The sequence below is a fragment of the Dipteris shenzhenensis genome, chromosome 29, assembly GCF_047967505.1.
Source record: "Dipteris shenzhenensis isolate YYH24624 ecotype China chromosome 29, Dip_SZ_1.0, whole genome shotgun sequence".
NCBI lineage: Eukaryota > Viridiplantae > Streptophyta > Polypodiopsida > Gleicheniales > Dipteridaceae > Dipteris > Dipteris shenzhenensis.
In genome coordinates this window covers 6238766-6258307 of record NC_141624.1, presented here as the reverse complement: position 1 = coordinate 6258307, position 19542 = coordinate 6238766, and the positions used below count along the sequence as shown (strand labels likewise).

The window sequence follows — 19542 nt, the reverse complement described above, 5'->3', positions numbered from 1 at the left end:
ACTGAGTCATTCTTGGCTTAATCTATTCGCACTAGTCACATAAGGCTGCTCCCTAAGTCTGGGGGTGATCCGAAACTATTTGGAGAAGTTATGAGCAAATTCGACTAGCTGGCTTGGAAGAACTACTACAGATTTTAGAGGTACAATTCCATTTCAAGTCAGCTTTGGTGCATATGGTCACCTAGCTCCATGAATGCAACTGATAAAGTGTGATAGTGATCTGGTTTTTTGTTACTAAGAATTTCGAAATTCAGTAGAATAGCTAGCGCACAGAATTGTTATTTGCCAAAGGTTCTAGCAATTTCTAGCCATCCAGGTGTAATGTTATGAAATTCTACTCTTGATTGGCCCTTTGGTTCAGTCTTAGCATAAGGATCGCCTAAACAAATGGGAAATTTTAAGTTTTCTCTCAAAAATTTGACCTACAAAATTAGGGCAAAACTAGCATTTGGGGCTTTTGATACTGGTTCTTGATTAGGGCTTAAGACAGTGCATTTACTCTAGATTTAAGTCATTAAAGATGCCTGTAAAGAGGTCTACTAGTCAAGCTAGTAAGCAGCCAATGGGTATCTTTGATTCCATCCCAGAAAAGGAACGAATTGATGATCGAGCTATAGTTTCCAAGCCCAATGATCCTCATGTTGGCAATGTTCAAGGGGATTTAGCAGCAACTCCTCAAGTACAAGCATCCCTTAACCAAGAGCATATCATAAAGAGTTGTATGGACCCAATGCTACAGATATTCAAGGAGTTAACTAATGAGATTAAGACCAATAATTAGAGGATTGACCAAAGGATGCAGAACATGTCTGCCACTTTTAATAAAAGGTTTGACTAGTTCAAGAGAAGCCAAATTTATGATGGGAAGAGACATGTGGATCCCCAAATTGATGGAGACTCAAGTTCAGATGATGATGATGATGATGATTCTATACATGTAACTGAACCAGTTGGTTTTATGGCTTCTGCCCGAAGGACCTATCACTCTAGTGGAGTTACAGCTCATATGGATAAGGATTCAGCACATGGTAAGACTCCTTATAATAACAGTTCAGCACAGCTGAAGAGTTGTGTCAAAAATTCCATAAATATAAGTTCCTACCAGTAGACCTTAGGGTAGCAATGACATTCCAGCAATATATACAAACAGTTAAATCTATTGAACCAAAAGGACATGTTCATCAAGACAAAGATATGAAAGACAAGATTATACTTCCTAAGTTCAAAGGTGATTCTAGCTCTCCTGAGGAATTGGAGGAATGGCTCAACAAGATGGATGACTACTTCCTTCTATATCCAAAGGGTGATCAAGGTAAAATCAGATTTGTTGTTCTTCATTTGGAAGATTATGCCCACTCTCAGTGGAGGCATCTACAACAAGAAGGGTTAACTTTTAATGCTTGGGATGAATTCAAGGCTGAAATGCTTAAAACTTTTATATCTCCTTTCACTAGAGATCAATATATTTGTAAGTGGTATGATCTTACTCCGCAAGGATCAGTGAAAAATTATATCAAACAGTTTTGGAAATTGGCTCTGTTTGTTCATGGTATTGATGAAAGAATTAGAATGCTCAAGTTCATCCATGGTCTGCACCCTAGTATTGCTTTAGATGTTGTAGCTCAAAAGCCCAATTCTCTTAAAGAGGCCATGCAGTTGGCAGAGCTTTATGAACCCAAATACAATTGGAAGGAGAAGACTTTGGGTATTGGTCACTTTGGAACTAAGCCTATGGTCAAAGGGGTTTCCAATGATGAAAACAAACTTCCTGCACCTGCTACAACTCCTTCTATTTCTAGGTTCCCCACAGTGTATGGCAGTGGCATGGGACAACCTAAGGCTTACAAGGCTACAGATGTAAAGTCATCCTTTAAACCCACTCCAAAGGATGATCTGGGTGATAAAAGAAACAAGTTGGTTAAGCAGTTATCTCAAGCAATTATTGATGACAGGAAGAAGAAGAATTTGTGCTACCTTTGTGGTGAGAAGTGGACCCCTGAACATAGGAATGTGTGCAAAGCAAAAACAGGAGCAAAGTCGAGCTTGATTCTAGAGATTGATGAGGACTTATCTCCTAATACTTCTGCAACAGAATCTGAATATCAAGACTGTGTGAATGAAGGCCTTGATGATGATGAGGATCATAGTTCCAAAAAGAGGACCACCTTTCCCTTTGATCCAGGTGGGTTATCCATGTTTAACACCATGCTTATGGATGATAGTTTGCCAAGGTGCTCAAATAGATCTAAACAATGGAACATTGAAGTTGTTGAAGGTTATGAGGATGAGATCAGAAATTCTAGTGGAAATGATGCTGTTGATGATGATGAAGTGTACTGGGATACACAATCAGTTGTGTATAGCATATCTCCTGATGTTTTTATGGGCTGCAAGGGCTCTCAAACCCTTAAGTTAAAAGGAACAATCATTAATAGACCAGTCTAGATTTTGGTTGATAGTGGGAGCACTCATAACTTCATTAATGCAAAGACACTTCAAACAGTGAGGTTATGCCCATCCACTTTGGATCATGGGATCAAAGTTGAGGTGGCTAATGTTCAACATTCCCACAATAAGCAATATTGTCAGGCTGCTCAAGTGCAACTTTTTCACGACTATACTTTTCATGGAGATCTATTTGTCTTGGAAATGGGACCTATTGACATTGTCCTTGGTTGTGAATGGTTGAGAACCTTGGGAGAATTCTCCATGGACCTTAGCAGGCTGTATATGAAGTTTATCCATGAAGGTAAGAACATCACTTTGATGGGTCACCGATCTCCTAAATTGTCCTTATTTTTTGCAAGAAGAATGGCCAGAGACCTATGGCCAGAGACCTCAAAAGTGTTTGTGGAGTCTATGCTATTTAGTTGACCAAGTCTCAAGAGGGTAATGGGTTGTTGGTGGAGGATAAAGACATGCAGTCCCTATTACATCAATACTCTGATGTATTTGCTGATCTTCCCAACCATCTCCCTCTCATGAAAGATGTGGATCATGTAATTGTGTTGGAGCTAGGATCTAAGCCAATCAACAAAGCTCCATACAAACTTTCTAGAGCTGAAAGGGAAGAGGTGGCAAGGCAAATAAAGGAACTCCTTGACAAGGAATTTATTACACACAGTTAGTCACCCTTTGCCTTTCCTGTGTTATTGGTTAAGAAGAAGGATGGCTCATTTAGAATGTGTATTGATTTCAGGGATTTGAACAAAATGACAGTTAAGAATAGGTTTCCTATACCTAGAATTGATGATCTAGTGGATGAGCTTAGAGGGGCAAACTACTTCACAAAGATTGACTTAAGGTCAGGCTATCATCAAATAAGGATGAAGGAGGGAGATAAACATAAAACTACCTTCAGGATAGAACGTGGGCTTTATCAATTCAAAGTGATGGCATTTGGTCTAACCAATGTACCTGCAACTTTCTAGGCCCAATGAACAAGGTATTGCAGCCTTTCCTCTATAAATTTGTGTTGGTATTCTTTGATGATATATTGATCTACAAAAAAACGAAAGAAGAGCATTTATTGCATGTCCAGCAAGTATTGGAAGTATTGAGGACACGTTTGTATGCCAAATCAAGTAAATGCACTTTCATGGTGGTTGAAGAAGTGGAATATTTGGGCCATATTGTCAGTAGTAGTGGCATTAAGGTGGATCCCAGCGAGGTAAAGTGTGAAAAGGATTGGCCTATACCTTAGAAGATCACCCAGTTGAGAGGGTTTCTTGGTCTAGCATCATTTTATAGAAGGTTTATAAGGCATTTTGCCAAATTGGCAACTCCTCTCACTGATCTTCTAAAAAAGAATGCTTTCCAATGGTTTGACAATGCCAATAAGAGCTTTGAAGCATTAAAGGAGGCATTAACTTCAGCACCTATCTTGGTATGTCCTTATTTCTCTCAACCTTTTATAATTGAGGCTGATCCTAGTGGAAGGGGCATTGGAGCTGTCCTAAAGCAGAGTCATGGAGTTATTGCCTTTGAAATTCAGACATTGGATGACAAGGAGTAAAGTTTCCACATTTATGACCAAGAGATGTTGGCAATACTTCATGCAACCAAAAAGTGGCACCACTACATCTATGGTAGACATTTCAAGGTCAAGAGTGATCATAAGACTCTCATATATTTTCTATCTCAGTCTTCTCTATCACCCAAGCAAAGGATGTGGCTATCCATTGTGCAAAACTATGACTTTGACATAGATTATAAGATGGCAAAGAAAATATTGTGGCAGATTCTCTTTCCAAGATACCTCAAGCAGCTGTGTGTATGTTCCAAGACTTTCAAGATCCTGATTGTCAGCAATATCCCAATTTCAAGTTGCACAATGGGCTCTTGAGGTATAATGATAGAATATTCCTTACTGAAAATTCCTCCTATAAGCTGCTAATCTTGTAGAAATTTCACTCATCTCCTATGGCTGGGTATATAGGCCTCAACAAGACGTATGATAAGGTAAAACATAGTTTTTACTGGAAGGGGCTTTGGAAGGATGTTCTTGCTTATGTACAAAGCTGTAAGCCCTGTCAACAAAACAAAGAATTGACAGCTGGTCTACTACAACCTCTGCCTATACCTCAAGGTAAATGGACACATATCAACATGGACTTTATTATAGGTCTACCAGTGACGTCTAAGGGTTGGAATAGCATCTTTGTGGTTGTTGATAGACTTACTAAAGCTACCCACTTCATTCCTACTAAGACACAATTTACAGCATCTAAGGTGGCTAAGCAATTCATGGAGAATGTGTTTAAATAGGAAATTGTGAGTGATCGTGATGCTAAGTTCATGGGGTATTTTTGGAAAGAGCTTTTCAGTTCTATGGGAATACTTCTTACCCCAAGTACAGCAGATCACCCTCAAACTGATGGACAAAAAGAGAGGGTTAACCGCTGGCTAGAAGAGTATCTAAGGCATTTTTGCTTTGAGACTCAAGCATCGTGGGACCAATGGTTGCATCTAGCTGAATTTTGTTATAATACCACCAAGCACACTTCAATTGCTATGAGCCCTTTTGAAGCCATCTTCCATCAACCATTATTGATCAAGCATTGACCAGCCAGCAAGCCAAGGATGATTTGGCTCACATGACTACTCTATTACAGCAACTATTACAGCAATGTAAAGATAATATGGTAAGGGCCCAAGCAAGGATGAAGGATTATGCTGATAAGCATAGGAGTGATCTTCATTTGGAAGAAGGGGATTATGTATTTCTCAGATTACATAAGTCTAGGCATGCTTCTTTGAAAGGTAATACCAATGTTAAACTTGCTCATAGGTATTATGGACCTCACAAGGTTTTGAGGAAAGTGGGGGAAGTGGCTTATGAGTTGGAACTTCCACCATCCTCTAGAATGCACAAAGTATTCCATGTATCACTGTTCAAGAAGTATTTGTGGCCTAGGGAGCAAGTTATGGAAGAGCTACCTCCTATGGATGAAGAGGGCCAAATTGAGTATATACCTGAGAAGACCCTTGGATTTAGAGATCATGTGTTGAGGAACAAGTCCTACACGGAATATCTTATCAAATGGAGAGGTCTACCTGATGAGGAGTCTTCTTGGTAGCCATCTACAATTGTGGAGCAGTACCCTCAATTGCTTAGCTAAATTCTATGGCCAAAATTGTGTCTTTATGAGTAGATTTGATTCTCTTGTTATATGGCATATATGGACATATTGCAGCCAGCATTCACTATCCTTTCTCAGATCAGCATGTCTCTCACTGGATTATATGATCAGATCCGTTATATTGGACAGCATAGCTCTTCCACCCGATTGCTTGATTTCTTGGGAGTATTATATGATCCATTTACAGATCAGCATGCCTACAGGGAGGTATTGGACTGAGAAACTTCATTGTTCAGCTGATATGACCAGAATTGAGCTGTTCAGGTTTACAAGGTGCATTGTATGTCCAGGTTATAGCCTTTTCAAATTTGAGGACAAATTTCTATTTGAGGAGGGAGGATTCTAACAGAGGGTTACTTTTTACTTAGGCTAAAAGTTAGTAGAAAGGTCTTTATTGGCTTGTAAGTGTTTTTTCTTTTTTTAAGGGGATACCATAAGCTCCCACGTGGCATCCTAGGAGGTAATCCCATAAGCAATATTGCTTTGTACTACCATGGGCCATACCTATATAAGGGCTCTAGTTGTACTTGGCAATTCATTCATGACTTGTACTTCATTACTGAAATAGAATATACAACAAGAGTTCAATACTCAGCTGAATTCTAAAAAGGATTGACTTCCTCCTATCCTTGTGTAGCGCCTCACAAGTCCCTATTGAAGATCCAGCCCATGATCTTCCTCCTCTACCCTTTTCCTAAACATAAGGTACTACACCACTTTAACTTTCCTGCAAATTCTACTAAACTTAGTAGTGTTTACTGTTAGTTAGGAGCAGACCTGTTGCATGTGACTTTTCTCTTGAAAGCACAAGTTCCTTCTAATTCTTGCTGAAGCATACTATTTTGAATATGCCGTTTAATCAAGCATGATTTCATGGGTTTGCCTTCACAACGTTGAGCTTGCATTTTGAGTGAAATTTGCAAGTTTCATCAATTGGTAGGTTGTGTGAAAAATGTTGGCATCAACACACTTCCAAGGAAATTTTTGTGATTGATGGAAGCATTGGCAAGCACATTGGAGAATCTAGTGTTCAGACTAAAGAAGCTTATGTTTTGGTTCGATTTTGAATTGAATAAACTAATGGATCCCACAAGAGGCAAGACAGATTTGTAGATAGTCGTGTTACTTATGCCTTGTGTAGGAACCTTAATCTTGAATCCTTGAAATATAGTGGAGCTTCCCCATGAACCTCCCGGCACCATGTCCGGCACCATGTCGGAGGGATGCAAGCCCGAGCATATTTACAGAGCAAGATGCTAGAGTTAAAAATTCACTCTATAATTTTTTTGAGGTTGGCTTCACTATGTCACAAAGAATAAGCAGCAGTAAGTGGGGAGTGTTGCAAGTGAAGCCAGTCAAATATAAGAAAATGTTCTACCATTGGAAACGAGGTGTTTGCTCCCTGCGAGCCTTCCGTCTTTGAGATTGTATATCTTCAATTTGAAAGATTGGGTTCAGTTTCTCAAGCTTTAGCATCTTCAACAATGATGCAAGACCATGGAACTAGGCAAGCTGTGGCTATACGTAGCAATCATATTGCTATTGGTTTATCAAAAGGCAATGTCCTCCTTGCACCCATGAAGAACAATGCAGCAAAATAAAGAGATTCCATTGACACCAACGTCATGCTTTTGAAAAACATTAATTAAGGATTTTGATTAATGACTGTTATATCAGCTTATTTAAATAAAATTGGCATGCTCTCCTTGCCATGCAAGTGTCTAGTCAAATAGCAAGATTAGTTGCTGCAAAAGGACCAAATGAGTAACTCATCAAAGGTAAACGTTTTATATCTCAATTATAGAAAGCAAAATAGAGAACTGAGTTGAAAGAAGAATAGAGAACCAGAATTGAAAACAAAAGCTAATGAGAGAGGGGCACACTCTCTTAATTCATAAATAACAGGAGAGGAAGTGTGCCACCTCTCCCCATACATCGCCTATACATTTTATAAAAAAAAAATCTTAATTTGTGCATATCATCTTTGCCCAAGTGCCATGATAATCTTTTCTATATTGTTCCAATTTTACCAGATGTGTCTGAAGAGAATTTGAAAACTTTCTCATTTCACATTTCCTATAAATTTATAATTTTAACTAACCAATTCTTTATTTCTTTATGCATGTTCTTAATGGCGGTGAGTGAGCACTACAGAGTCAAAAGAAATGATCATGGTGGATGCAAATTAATGAAGAATAATACCAACATTCATGCCATTGTAGTCCATCTCATTATATCTTAAAGGTCACAATGATGATTACTTACATGCTATTGAAAAGAGAAGTCAAAGGCTCATGCAACCAATCGTTTACTCATGTAATTGTTCAAATTCAAATTTTAAAACATGCTAATCTTTGTCCATGAATAATAAAGGTACTATCCTCGATATTTACATGGAGGATCAGGTCCAATGGACTCGATGTTGTGTCTTATCTCAAAAATTTTTTGACTTCTTTTTCTACCTCCTTTAACAAAAAGCTAAAGTTTAATTATTGTTCCAAATTAGCAATTAGATATAAAAGATTGTGTTTAGGGCAACTTTATTTGGTACCATTGATTGATTGCTTAGGCATTTAAAACGAAATCTCGTCAAGGATGATAACTTGGTCATATTACCCATATGCATTAGTATATCAACTATAATGCACTTGAGCCAAAATTTCAACATAGCATGGGGTCATGCATTGCTAGTTTTATGGCTAAGGCATCTCAGACCTCCTCTTTGGTCGACACATGGCAAATTTGTTTGGTTCCTTTTAAACCCTCTTATCCTTTGTCTCCATTTGACACATCAATGCTTGCATTGATTGAGCTCCAAAGAGTTCTATCAATCACTCCAAAGAAGGTTCTAATCGAGTTTGCCTTGAGTTCTTTCACTAATTAACTTCTGCAAGCTCTCCCATGGAAAAAGTCTACACTGACATTGGGAAATTATCTGGCAAAGGCTTTCACACGTGGCGACTGGAAGTAAAATCTTGCCAAATGGGAAAAGGTATTTGGCCATATGTTATGGGCACAAAGATGATCAACTGTTTGCAACCAATGAGGTGGAAGATGATGAACGATTGCAATCGATCATCATGCAGTATCTCCACAAAAGTCTCATTCATCATATCGATGAGCTTAAAATTGCGAAGGAAAAATGAGAGGAATTAGAAACATTAAATGGAGCACTTAATGAAAGTTTTAAAATTTCTTTGAAGATTGAATTCTTTGAATTGTACTTTAAAAGTGTTGACTACCCAGCCTTTGTAACGACACTCAAGAATGTTCCCAATCTATCATTTGAGAATGTAATCTCCACTATTTGATGAAGAAAAGAGGGTCAAAGGAGTTGGGGGGAGCATCTACTTCAACTACAAATATATCCTTGATCACCCCATAAAGACTTTGAAGTGCTCTTTCTGCAAAAAGAAAGGACACACCAAGTCGAGATGTTACATCAAATAAGAAGCGGTGCTGAAAATATGGGGATCTTGTGCAAAGGTAAAAAGGAAGAGAGATACATGGTATTATAATTACCATCCAATGAGGATCTCCTATAATAAAAATTTCAAACCACTCTTATAAAAATCCCATGTTGCACATGGCTAAGATACAAAGGCATTCAACCTTATAATCTAGGAAGCATGTTATTATGTAGCCAATGTACTCCCTAGAATTGCTACAATGAGGGAGGGTGTTAGGAATCATGCTTTAGAACATTCACTAGAGCTCTAAAATGGTGAGTGGAAGTCACATGGCTCTCACATTATGGGACAAATGGGCACATGAGTCTCATGCAAGGTTCATATGGAACATGTCCAATGTACTTATGTCTATAGACTCTATGAAAAAAAGTGTGTGGATGTTCTACAACCAAGTGGGAGGTCTAAACCTCAACTAGGTGAAACACTTGTCTCTATTCAAAGGAGCCCAAGAGACTCTATTCAGTAGGATGAGTAAAGTTCTTGGATCTTTGTATAAGTCTCTTATTCTTCTCCATAGTTTGCCATGTGAAGCCTTTTTCTTATAGTAGCTCCTAGTCTCCATGCTCTTCTCTAGTTTTATGCTCTTTATAACTAGTTGCATTGCACTCTCCGTTTGCTAAAACTCTACAAAAAAGCCCATATATGTATGTTATTGAATATTCAATAAGCCTATGAGTTTATTGATGTTGTTTCTTCTATAAGTAAGTTAGTCCAAATGTGGTCCAATTGTGTCTTGTAAATTTTCATTATTTCTTTGAATTGCAATTCACAGTTGAACAATTCCATTACTTGTGGGGTTGATAAGTGTGGTGTTTTTTTTAATATGTTAATGCTAGAGTCACACATTAATATAGTTTGTTATTTTGGTTATTTTGAAGAAATGCAGTGAATATATTGTTGTTTTTGTTGGGATATATCTACTCTATTCTTTAAGGAGAAGTTTCAACGTGGAGCAATTTTAGAGGTTCAGAAGGAGCAAGACGATGCCACTGGGAGGTTCGGGCTCCAATGGAGGCTTGTGCTTTGGTCGAGGTTCAGAGGAGAGCCACGCATTGCATAGAAGGGGGCTTCGTGCCATCGTGCCATGTGTAGCTCGTAAAATTTTGAGATAGCAAACTTGCACGAGTGGAGCTGCACAAAGATAGAGATTTAGCCACATGGGGCACGACACATGGCAAGCAAAAATATAGTCTAGAACAAACAGAGCTGGTGTACATGCATGCTAACATGGTGCGAGCAGTTGAGTAGTAAATGCGAGGGGGGATTCTAACATAGCTGCTCGACACATGTTGCCTTCTCCACAGTGCCATGTAGCTCCACAGGTGGTCATTTTGCATGGTCTGGCCATGTGTCATCGGGACACAATTGCACACCAGACTATTAGTGTGAGATGCCATATTGCAAGATAGGAAGACAGAGAGTAAATGCGATTTGTGTGGAGAGAGAGAGAGAGAGAGAGAGAGAGAGAGAGAGAGAGAGAGAGAGAGAGAGAGATAGGGATAGGGATAGGGATAGCGATAGGGATAGGGATAGGGATAGGGATAGGGATAGGGATAGGGATAGGGATAGGGATAGGGATAGGACAGGGATAGGGATAGGGATAGGGATAGAGTGAGAGAGAGAGAGAGAGAGAGAGAGAGAGAGAGAGAGAGAGAGAGAGTTTATTAAAGTTTTGGCAATTGACATTGGCCCCTCTTCAATATCTACACTAATTGTCAAATTTCAAAAGGAGGGGGTCAATAATATCAAGACAACCAGAAGAATCTCACATCAAGATATGCTCCACAATAAAGATGAAAGACGATTCCAGATAAATTACACAATCAAATTGCAAAACAAGAAAATGTCAACATGGACCCATCAATGGCCTATAGCTGATCTAGGAGACTAGATCAAAGCTCTGATACCATGATAAAATATGTGTGCCTTAGGATTGATGGAGCACTCTAAGGTGGATGGAACCTATGTGTAAACATGATGAAGAGAGTGCTCATGACATGTACCTCAAGTCAATTAGGTTCCAAGATAGATTAGCTTGGACTCATAAATAGAATCTTGAGTGTATGTGTTTTTCTCTATCCAAAAATACAAGATAAGCTTCTTATATAGAGAGAGCCTTTAGAATAGTCAACACTTGTGGGATCCTCTGATCCACATCTCTCCTTGTGGATGTCCTCGATCCACATCCTCACGTGGAAGTCGACGAGGTGGTGGTGGCAGTGGAGGTGGAGGTGGAGTCCCTAGACAAAGCGCCACAGAAATCCTAGAATGAAGGTGCTTTTGGAGATCGAGCCTCTAATCAAGAGAGCTCTGTCACTCAATTGGTCAAAGAGATTTTGCAATCCTGTAGGGGCGATTATCGTATTCAATCAATCAGATTGGCCACCTAACATGCGGTAGCAGAAATGGCTTTGGTATCCCTTCTTGAGGATAGAACTTGTGTGCAATAGATGCCAAGAGGGTTACAATCATAACAAAAGACATGCAGCTGGCAAGACGGATCAGAGGCAACCCACTACCTAGACCATAGATGGTTTGGTGCATCATTTAGTGATTTTTTGTTATTGTATTGACCATGGACACCAATTTTGGTTGTTGTCAAAAGCAATTTTGTGTGAAGATGGTTGTAAATATTTTCTAGTAATACAATATCTTAATTCTTTTTAAAAAATTGGAACTACGCAAAGTGTTCGTGTAATGATATAAATAATCTTCTCTCTGAAATTTTGTAATATGTTAATAATATTTTTGGGCAAATTAGTATGCTCTTACTGAAATTGAGACTTGCACATCAAAGAAGTTTTTAAAAAAAGGCCCAATCAATGGCATGAAAATTTGCATCAAAATATCCATACTTTCAATTATTTAGGGCTTATAAACCATGAGGGATGTTGCCCACAAAACATTTTCAAAAAATTCTCCCGAAGGGGATATGTGTGTGTAGGCACAAAGTTTTGGCCAGATGAGGACCCTCATCCAGCCAAATTTCATGCCTACATGCACATACCTTGGGGCATTTTTTGGAAAACAAAATTGGGGAAAGAATCCCCCATGGTGTAATACACCATGGGGGAATTCTTCCTCCAAAAAAAATTTAAAAAAATGCCCCAAAAGGGGGCATGTGCACACAGGCATGAATTTGAGCCAGATAGGGGGCCCCCGTCTAGCCCAAATTCACACATGCGTGCACATACCCCCTCCGGGGGAATTTTTTGAAAATTGTTTTTGGGGGAAGCATCCCCCATGGTGTATTACTACCTAATACACCATGGGGGATGCTTCCCCAAAATAAATTTAAAAGAAATGCCCTAGAAGTGGGCATGTACACGCAGGCACAAGATTGGGCCAGACGAGGGCCCTTGTCTGGCCCAAATTCATGCTTGCGCACACATGGCCACTTCTGGGGCATTTTTTGAAAAAAAAAATCCGAAACAATTTGCCGAATGCTCCATAATCCCTAGTGGAGATGATTCATGATTTTTGTGCCTAACTTGGTGAACAAATAAATTGGTGGTGTTTCAAAACAATAATTTTCTTTGCCGATCTTTGTCACTTTCACCTTTCCATTATTTTGTAATCTGTAAGGTATGACACCTTATAGCTTTACAGTAGCAAGTCATTTTATGTTTACTTGGGTCCTCCATTCTGCCTTTTTCCTGGAATGACTATAGTGGAGTTTTAAACACATGGGCTTCATTTCTTAACTTTCTCATTACTGCCAAGGGTACCTTTGCCGTTAGCAACTTTCCCAATACTTCCAAAGTTAATATGGTGTATTACTACCTAGTATGCCATGGGGGATGCTTCCCCCAAAAAGAAAATTTAAAAAAGGCCCCAAAAGAGGGCATATGTAGAATTTTTGGGCTAGACAGGGGAAGCACAAAATTTGATTAAAATGAGGGACACAAATTTGACATAGTCACATTCAATGATATTGCAATAATATACCCAACATCTAGGAAAAAAGAAAAGTATATATAAAATTACAATATTTCTTGCATATTCCAACTGATGCACTTTTCACAATAGATTTTCCTACTTTGCTTGAGCTAATATTGCTAGTCTTCTCTGAGATGCTAAGACAATGAGTTCTATGAATGTTTCTACAAGCTTCGTGGCATCATAAACACTTGTCAAAACACCCAAAGCAATGGCCACAATAAGTCTTCCTTCTAGTCTCTCTCAAAAAGTGGAAAGTGCCAAATCTCGCTTCACCAAAATACACTTTTTTGCAGATGGGGTTAAAGGCACAACGTAGACTAGCTTTGAAAGTGCCTTGCACTTTATCATCTCATCCTTCCCATAAGGAGATAATGAAGGATGGAAGCACACTGGGCTATGGAGATGGAACATTCCCATGTAGTGTCCTAGTGCTAAATGCACACCGATGATGTCACCACGACCCCCACGTCGTGTCACAAAAGTATCAACTTCAATGAGATCCTAAAAGTTGTGATAACATCAAAAATCTTTTTTAATCTCAAAGTAAGAACATAAAATCATCAATATTGACAAAACATCATGAACTTACAATGTGGACAACATCTTTTTCATCATATCCTAGTTGAGAAATATTGATGGAGTTTTTTATCTCATCAATTATTGGAGGTGGTGCCGATGATGAGGCCACTGTAGGGGTCTCAACTCTCTGGTATTTCTACTCCCTCTTTGCCTCCAATATTTCTTGGACCTCATGAAACTCCATCTCTGTAACTGTTCATTACTGGAGTCATGAATTTCCTCCCACATAGTCATGCTCAAAGGAAGTGTTTGTAGGTGCCAAATTTGTGCACCTATCCAACCCATCTTCTAGGTAGCCTAAGTTAATACTACTCTCCCAAGCAGAGAGTACCCCTAGTACTTCATCTTCTCTCAACTTTTTTATGTATTGGATGTCAATCAAAAACAAATATTCTCTATTTTCAATCAAAACATAAAGAAGGGTTTGCATCAAAACCTCATTTGCCATACCTTTCTCCTCTTCTTCATCTTCTGGCTATCCCATGGATGATGTTCTACCTGCTTCTTCGAGTGCACCATAGCCAACTCTGCCATGTGCTCTACTTCTGCTGTGTGCTTTCCCTTGTCCAATGATGCACTGGACCACTCTAGAGCAAGGGCGGCCTCTGCAACAACATTGAGATTCTCTTCAACTTCAACATCTTGCTCTACTACTAAAAGAAGAGGTGGTTGTACCTTCGTGAATGGAGGTGTATCTGCATCCTCCATTTCTAGAAGAATTACACAATAGGCTATTTCCAAGGATACAAAACGGGTTCCTACAGGTTTCATTTGTGGATCTAACTCTTCATCCTTTGAAATTCTTCTAAAATTTTTTGGACTAAGGGATTTACAAATTCTCTGCAACCTATTCCTAAAAACACTATCAACTGTAAGGCTTAATTTTCTCTATGATGTAATCTACCACATCTTTGAAAAGATCTAGGTGCTTGTGGACTGTGCCAATGACATCTCTCTTACAATCAAAAATCTCATACAAATCTCCTCTCTACTCAAATAATGAGTAGAAGCGATGAAGTCATGGTATGCCTTGCAGGGTGTGGCCATTGGAGGTTTGTAGAAGATGACAAGAGCAGGGAGAGGTTGTGTCTAGGAAGTGAGAACAATAAAGGCTATGTTCATACCTATGGCCTTTTATATAGCTGACTTCAAACTCTTTAAAGACCCTTAAAAGTCTACTACAATTTAGGCAATAAAATATTAGACAATGTAATATATTGGCTATTTTTTAATAGATCTAATCAGCACAATTAGATACTATACATCATGAGGATAATTTAGCACAACACTATTGCCAAAAGCAATCAACATTTTAAAAGATGCATATAGATAATGTGGCCTCATTGCATAGAATCCATAAATTGTGAACTATAAAACTAATAATTTTATTGTGTTAGTACAAATGACATCACACTTAATGAGAACTATATTATTCAAAAAATATTACAACACACTTCCAAAACCATATCATATTTTCAAAACTATTACAACACACTTAAAAAACTACTAATTTTAATAAGTATAGGCTCATTGCTAGTACAAATGACATCAAAGTTCAAAAACTATTACATTTATTCAATACCAGTATGATGGCCAAGTTACAAGGAGGCCTCCATTTGTTGAGCATTGATGTTCCTTCGAGTCGCCTTCTCACTATCTTCCCATTTGGTGTAAAGAAAAAATCACTATCATCAAAGGTGACAACAATGTATTCATGAATGTGCTTCAAAAGCTCCAACTATCTGTGACCTCAAGATATTAGATTTCCCTATTGGAAATATGTCTCTTTTGGCCAGCCGAACATGTGACTTGCTCACAAAGCTTCTAAGATAGACCTCATCCTCTCCCTCTCTACCATAATTAAAAAAGAGTGTATTATGTTTCCTATCCTAATACACTCGTGGGTGTGTCTAGGGGGAGTTTGAAGGGGGGAGATGAGCATGGGGGGTGGAGAGGAAAGGCTTTGAATAAGTCTCTTCAATGGATTGTCTTTGTGATTCGACTACTTATTAGTACCTTGCAGGTTAAATTTTTACTTAAATGCATTTGAATCTTTCTTTTTCTATTTGTTCACGAGAATTCATCAATAGTGAAATTTGTACTAGTTTGGCTCTTCTGGGAAACATGATATTAAATATCACCCAATTTGAGTCTCTGAAAAAAGGAACATCATAAGTCTATACACAAAGTGGGGGGACCTTTTGAGTCCCTCCACAAAGTGGGGGGACCTCAAAAAATGTAGGCTTTTAGTATTTCTCTCCATATTTAGTATTTCTCTCTCTAGTTCCCGTTCTTGCAAGTATGATTGGATCTTTCCCAGAGAGGATTTTGGCTATCATCATCCTTTAAGATTCATCATACCAGCTTTTAGGCTCAAGATATTACAAGTGGAGCTTTATCGCTACTCCACACAATGATCTCATCATTATTGTTGTAGACTGAACTTCTGGCCCTTGTTGCCATAGAGTGGACAACATATTTGAAGCTCTTCTGGTGTAGAACAAAATCATGCTAATTTGACTAGCTTTTAGTCATGGCATATTGTTAAATTCATCTCATACCCAAAATTTTCATAGGTATTCTTACTAAAGTGAGTTGGGCCCCCAAGGTTAATAATCCCCCCTCCCCAACATGTTGTGCACATAGCATGCTGGGGAGGGAGGAGGGAAAAGCGAGGGGATAACACTCCCCCCTCCCAAACATGTTCCGCACGTAACATGGGGGAGGGAGGAGGACGAAAGGGGGGATATATATAGGAGGTGTGGCAAGAAGAGGGGGATTGATATATATAAGAGGTAGGGGATAAAGCCCACTACATCCCCAAAAATGTTGCACATGAAACATGTTGGGGAGGGAGGAGGGGGGGTTTACACAAGGTTGGAGGGCACTTCGAAACATCTTCTCATAAGTTTAACTACAAAAGCCAGAACATTTTTTTTCTACAGCCAAAATGATTAGGAAAGGCTCAACAAATCTATTTAAGATGTTAAAATTACAAAAACCTATACTATTTTTTTTCATGTACAAGTATTATTTATAAATATTATAAATAAAAAATCTTAACAAAAACAACTTTCTCTAGAAAAGCTAGAATAAATTCATGTTTAGAGTTAAAATGATCAGGGATTTCCCAATAAATCCATTTAAAATGTTCAAAATTTGAGAAAGTCATACAGAAATAAATTTCATGTACAAGTATTGTTTATAATAAATATCATAGATTCAAAAAAAAAGAAATTTAACATAACTAATTTTGTTTATATAGATTTAAATGGTGTTGTTTAACACATCCAAATGGTGTGTGTGTGTGTGTGTGTTGTCTTTGTTATGGTTTACTTATATGGTGTATTTTAACCCAAAATGGTGTATATATACACCACCTTTTTTAGAGAATGTGAATATGCTTTACTTAAATGGTGTATTTCAACACCAAAAAGGTTTATATATGCACCATCTAGAAAATATCCATCTTGTACTATAACTCAAAGTTATAATCATCCAAAATGAGTGTTTAAAGTAAATGTTTTTTTAAAGTTTCATATTTAACCTTTTGGAGAGTTTAGAAAAGACCTTACTATAGTCAAGAGCTTTGACCTTTAATGTAAAATAAATATTGAAATAAGTCAATCTACCTTTGGATCTCACTAATGTGTATGACCAAGTACATTGTTTTCAATTTCGTTTTTTCACTAAGTTTTGGTTTAAAATTTAGATTTCAAAACATATTATCAGGTATTCATCAATTTTCAACTTGTCTTTAGTCCAATTTTAAAATTGTACTTTACATCATTTTTCAACTTGTCTTTAGTCTAGCTCTAAAATTGGACTTTACACAAGTTAAAATTTTTTGAATAGTGTGTTTAATACTACCTACCATTCCTTGAAAATTTGGATTTTAGAGTGTTGATCCTCCTTCTAATACTACTAGACTCCTTCTAAGCAATCACCGATGATGAATCACGTGTTGTGGGGATTTTAAGGGAATGCCGATGAAGTCCTCTACTCCAAGCTACTCCTTGTGAGATCAATGCAAGCACAAGCCATCCACTTATGTCACTAAAATGGCTCCTAGAATTGTAACACTCATGCATCCACGAGAGAAGAAGGGGGAGGGGGTGAGGGAGGTGAGAAGGGAAGAGCAGGAAGGGATGGAAGCACATGAAGGGAAGGAGGTTATGTGGCATTCACATGAGGCAAGAGCATGAAGGAAACAAGACACAACTCATGAAGGTAGAGAGAGCTTGTATTCCATGACTTTCATACAACAACTTAAAACCAAAGTCAAACCTTTGGCCTTTTATAAAATCCACCTTTCAAAGGGAGGGCCAACCCTATACTCTCTTTTGACATTGCAAATATATTCCTTCAAGTTTAAAATCTTCCTAGGCCTATCTAGATCCAAGGAAAAATCCTAGTTCTTAACAATATATAGTGTCTGAGGTGGTGTGCTAAGGGTGGATGTACTGGAGGAGAAGATCAAGATAGGTTTTGAGTGGAGAAGTTGTAGGGCAAGAGGAGGAAGGGTAGGAGGTGGAGGGGGATTGTAGGGAGAGGATGTTGGGTTGATTGAAAAATAGTTAGTGATGTGTCTGAGCCCACCATGCTTAAGTTACTGGGGTAGGCCACTTGCTTGGTTTTGAATTGGCTTGAGACTTTCGAGCAGGTTGCACATGGCCTCCAAAACTCTTTTTTAGAGGGGTGGTACTAAGTCACATTGTTATGAAGGAGGTAATTCCTTCTCTACTCATGTTCCTGCAAACTCCCAAAGCCTTTAGCCAAGGAATGTTTCCTACAAGAGACCATGTTCTTGCAAACTCCAAAGGCCTCTAGCCAAGGAATGTCTACTACAAGCCCACGACACCAAGTTAGTTGGTTTTTAAAGCTCTAAGATACCTTCTTCTAGTAGGGAAGACTAAAGAATTTTGGATAGACTGGCACCATGGAAAAAATTAAGGAGGATTGGGTGGAGTGGGAGCAATTGAATGTTGGAGTCTTTTTAAAAAAGGGTGCCCTTGTTGAAGAATACCATGGCTAGAATGGGGTGGGAGTATTGCGAGTGGCAACGAAGTATTTCGAGAATATAACTAGGCAGAAGGGTGTGAGTGAGATCAACGTGGTATTGTATAGAGTATATTTTAAGAATGCTTGCATGGAAATGTAGTGTGTCTTCTATGGTGTGTGGTTCTAGTGCATGTGTGGCTAAACCTAATGATGCTTCCAAGACCCTTTTGTATTCTTCTTCCCGATGGTTGACCATTTTCAGCTCTTCTTGAGGCATGTACAGAGCATCTTGGAATTGGTTAGAGGGCATGCTAGTGTTGGGCTAGCATTTGAGAATGCATGGTTTCTAGCTGCTTAATCTGGTTGAATTGCACCTGCCAATGTTGTGGTACGCTTTGAACCACTATTCAATGTCTATATAGGCCTGTTACATCATGTCTGCAAGCTTTCTTAGAGGCTAGATCTACATATGGAGTCATTTGAGCCTATCTTTTAGAGCCCCCACAATGCACCACATACTTAAGTGATAGCTCACATTTGAAAAAAATAAATAAATAATAAATAAACATGTCATATTGGCTTGTTGCTCTCTCTCTCTCTCTCTCTCTCTCTCTCTCTCTCTCTCTTTGCACTCCTAGAAAGTTGCCCTTCACAAATATGGGCACTTTTTTTAATTTTCCCCTCTTGAGGTGGTGGTATCCAAAAGTTTCCCTTCTAAGTTGAACATTATCTAAACGTGTAGACTCCATAAACCAATGCTTTGTATGTATGTAGATTACTCACCCATTGGTCCAATATCATAAAGACAATAACAAACTCCTCATAACCATTTTATATGTAGGATTCAATGCTTGATTGAATTCACCAACTCATCACATTTTCACATATAGAAGTAAAATCTTGAGTAA

The 19542-nt window shown here is 38.4% G+C and overlaps 1 pseudogene; it reads right to left on the bottom strand.

Annotated features, from left to right (window-relative positions):
• Window positions 1-7594: 7594 nt before the first annotated feature.
• LOC147882357 (U6 spliceosomal RNA) lies at window positions 7595-7691 on the bottom strand (annotated as a pseudogene).
• Window positions 7692-19542: the final 11851 nt, after the last annotated feature.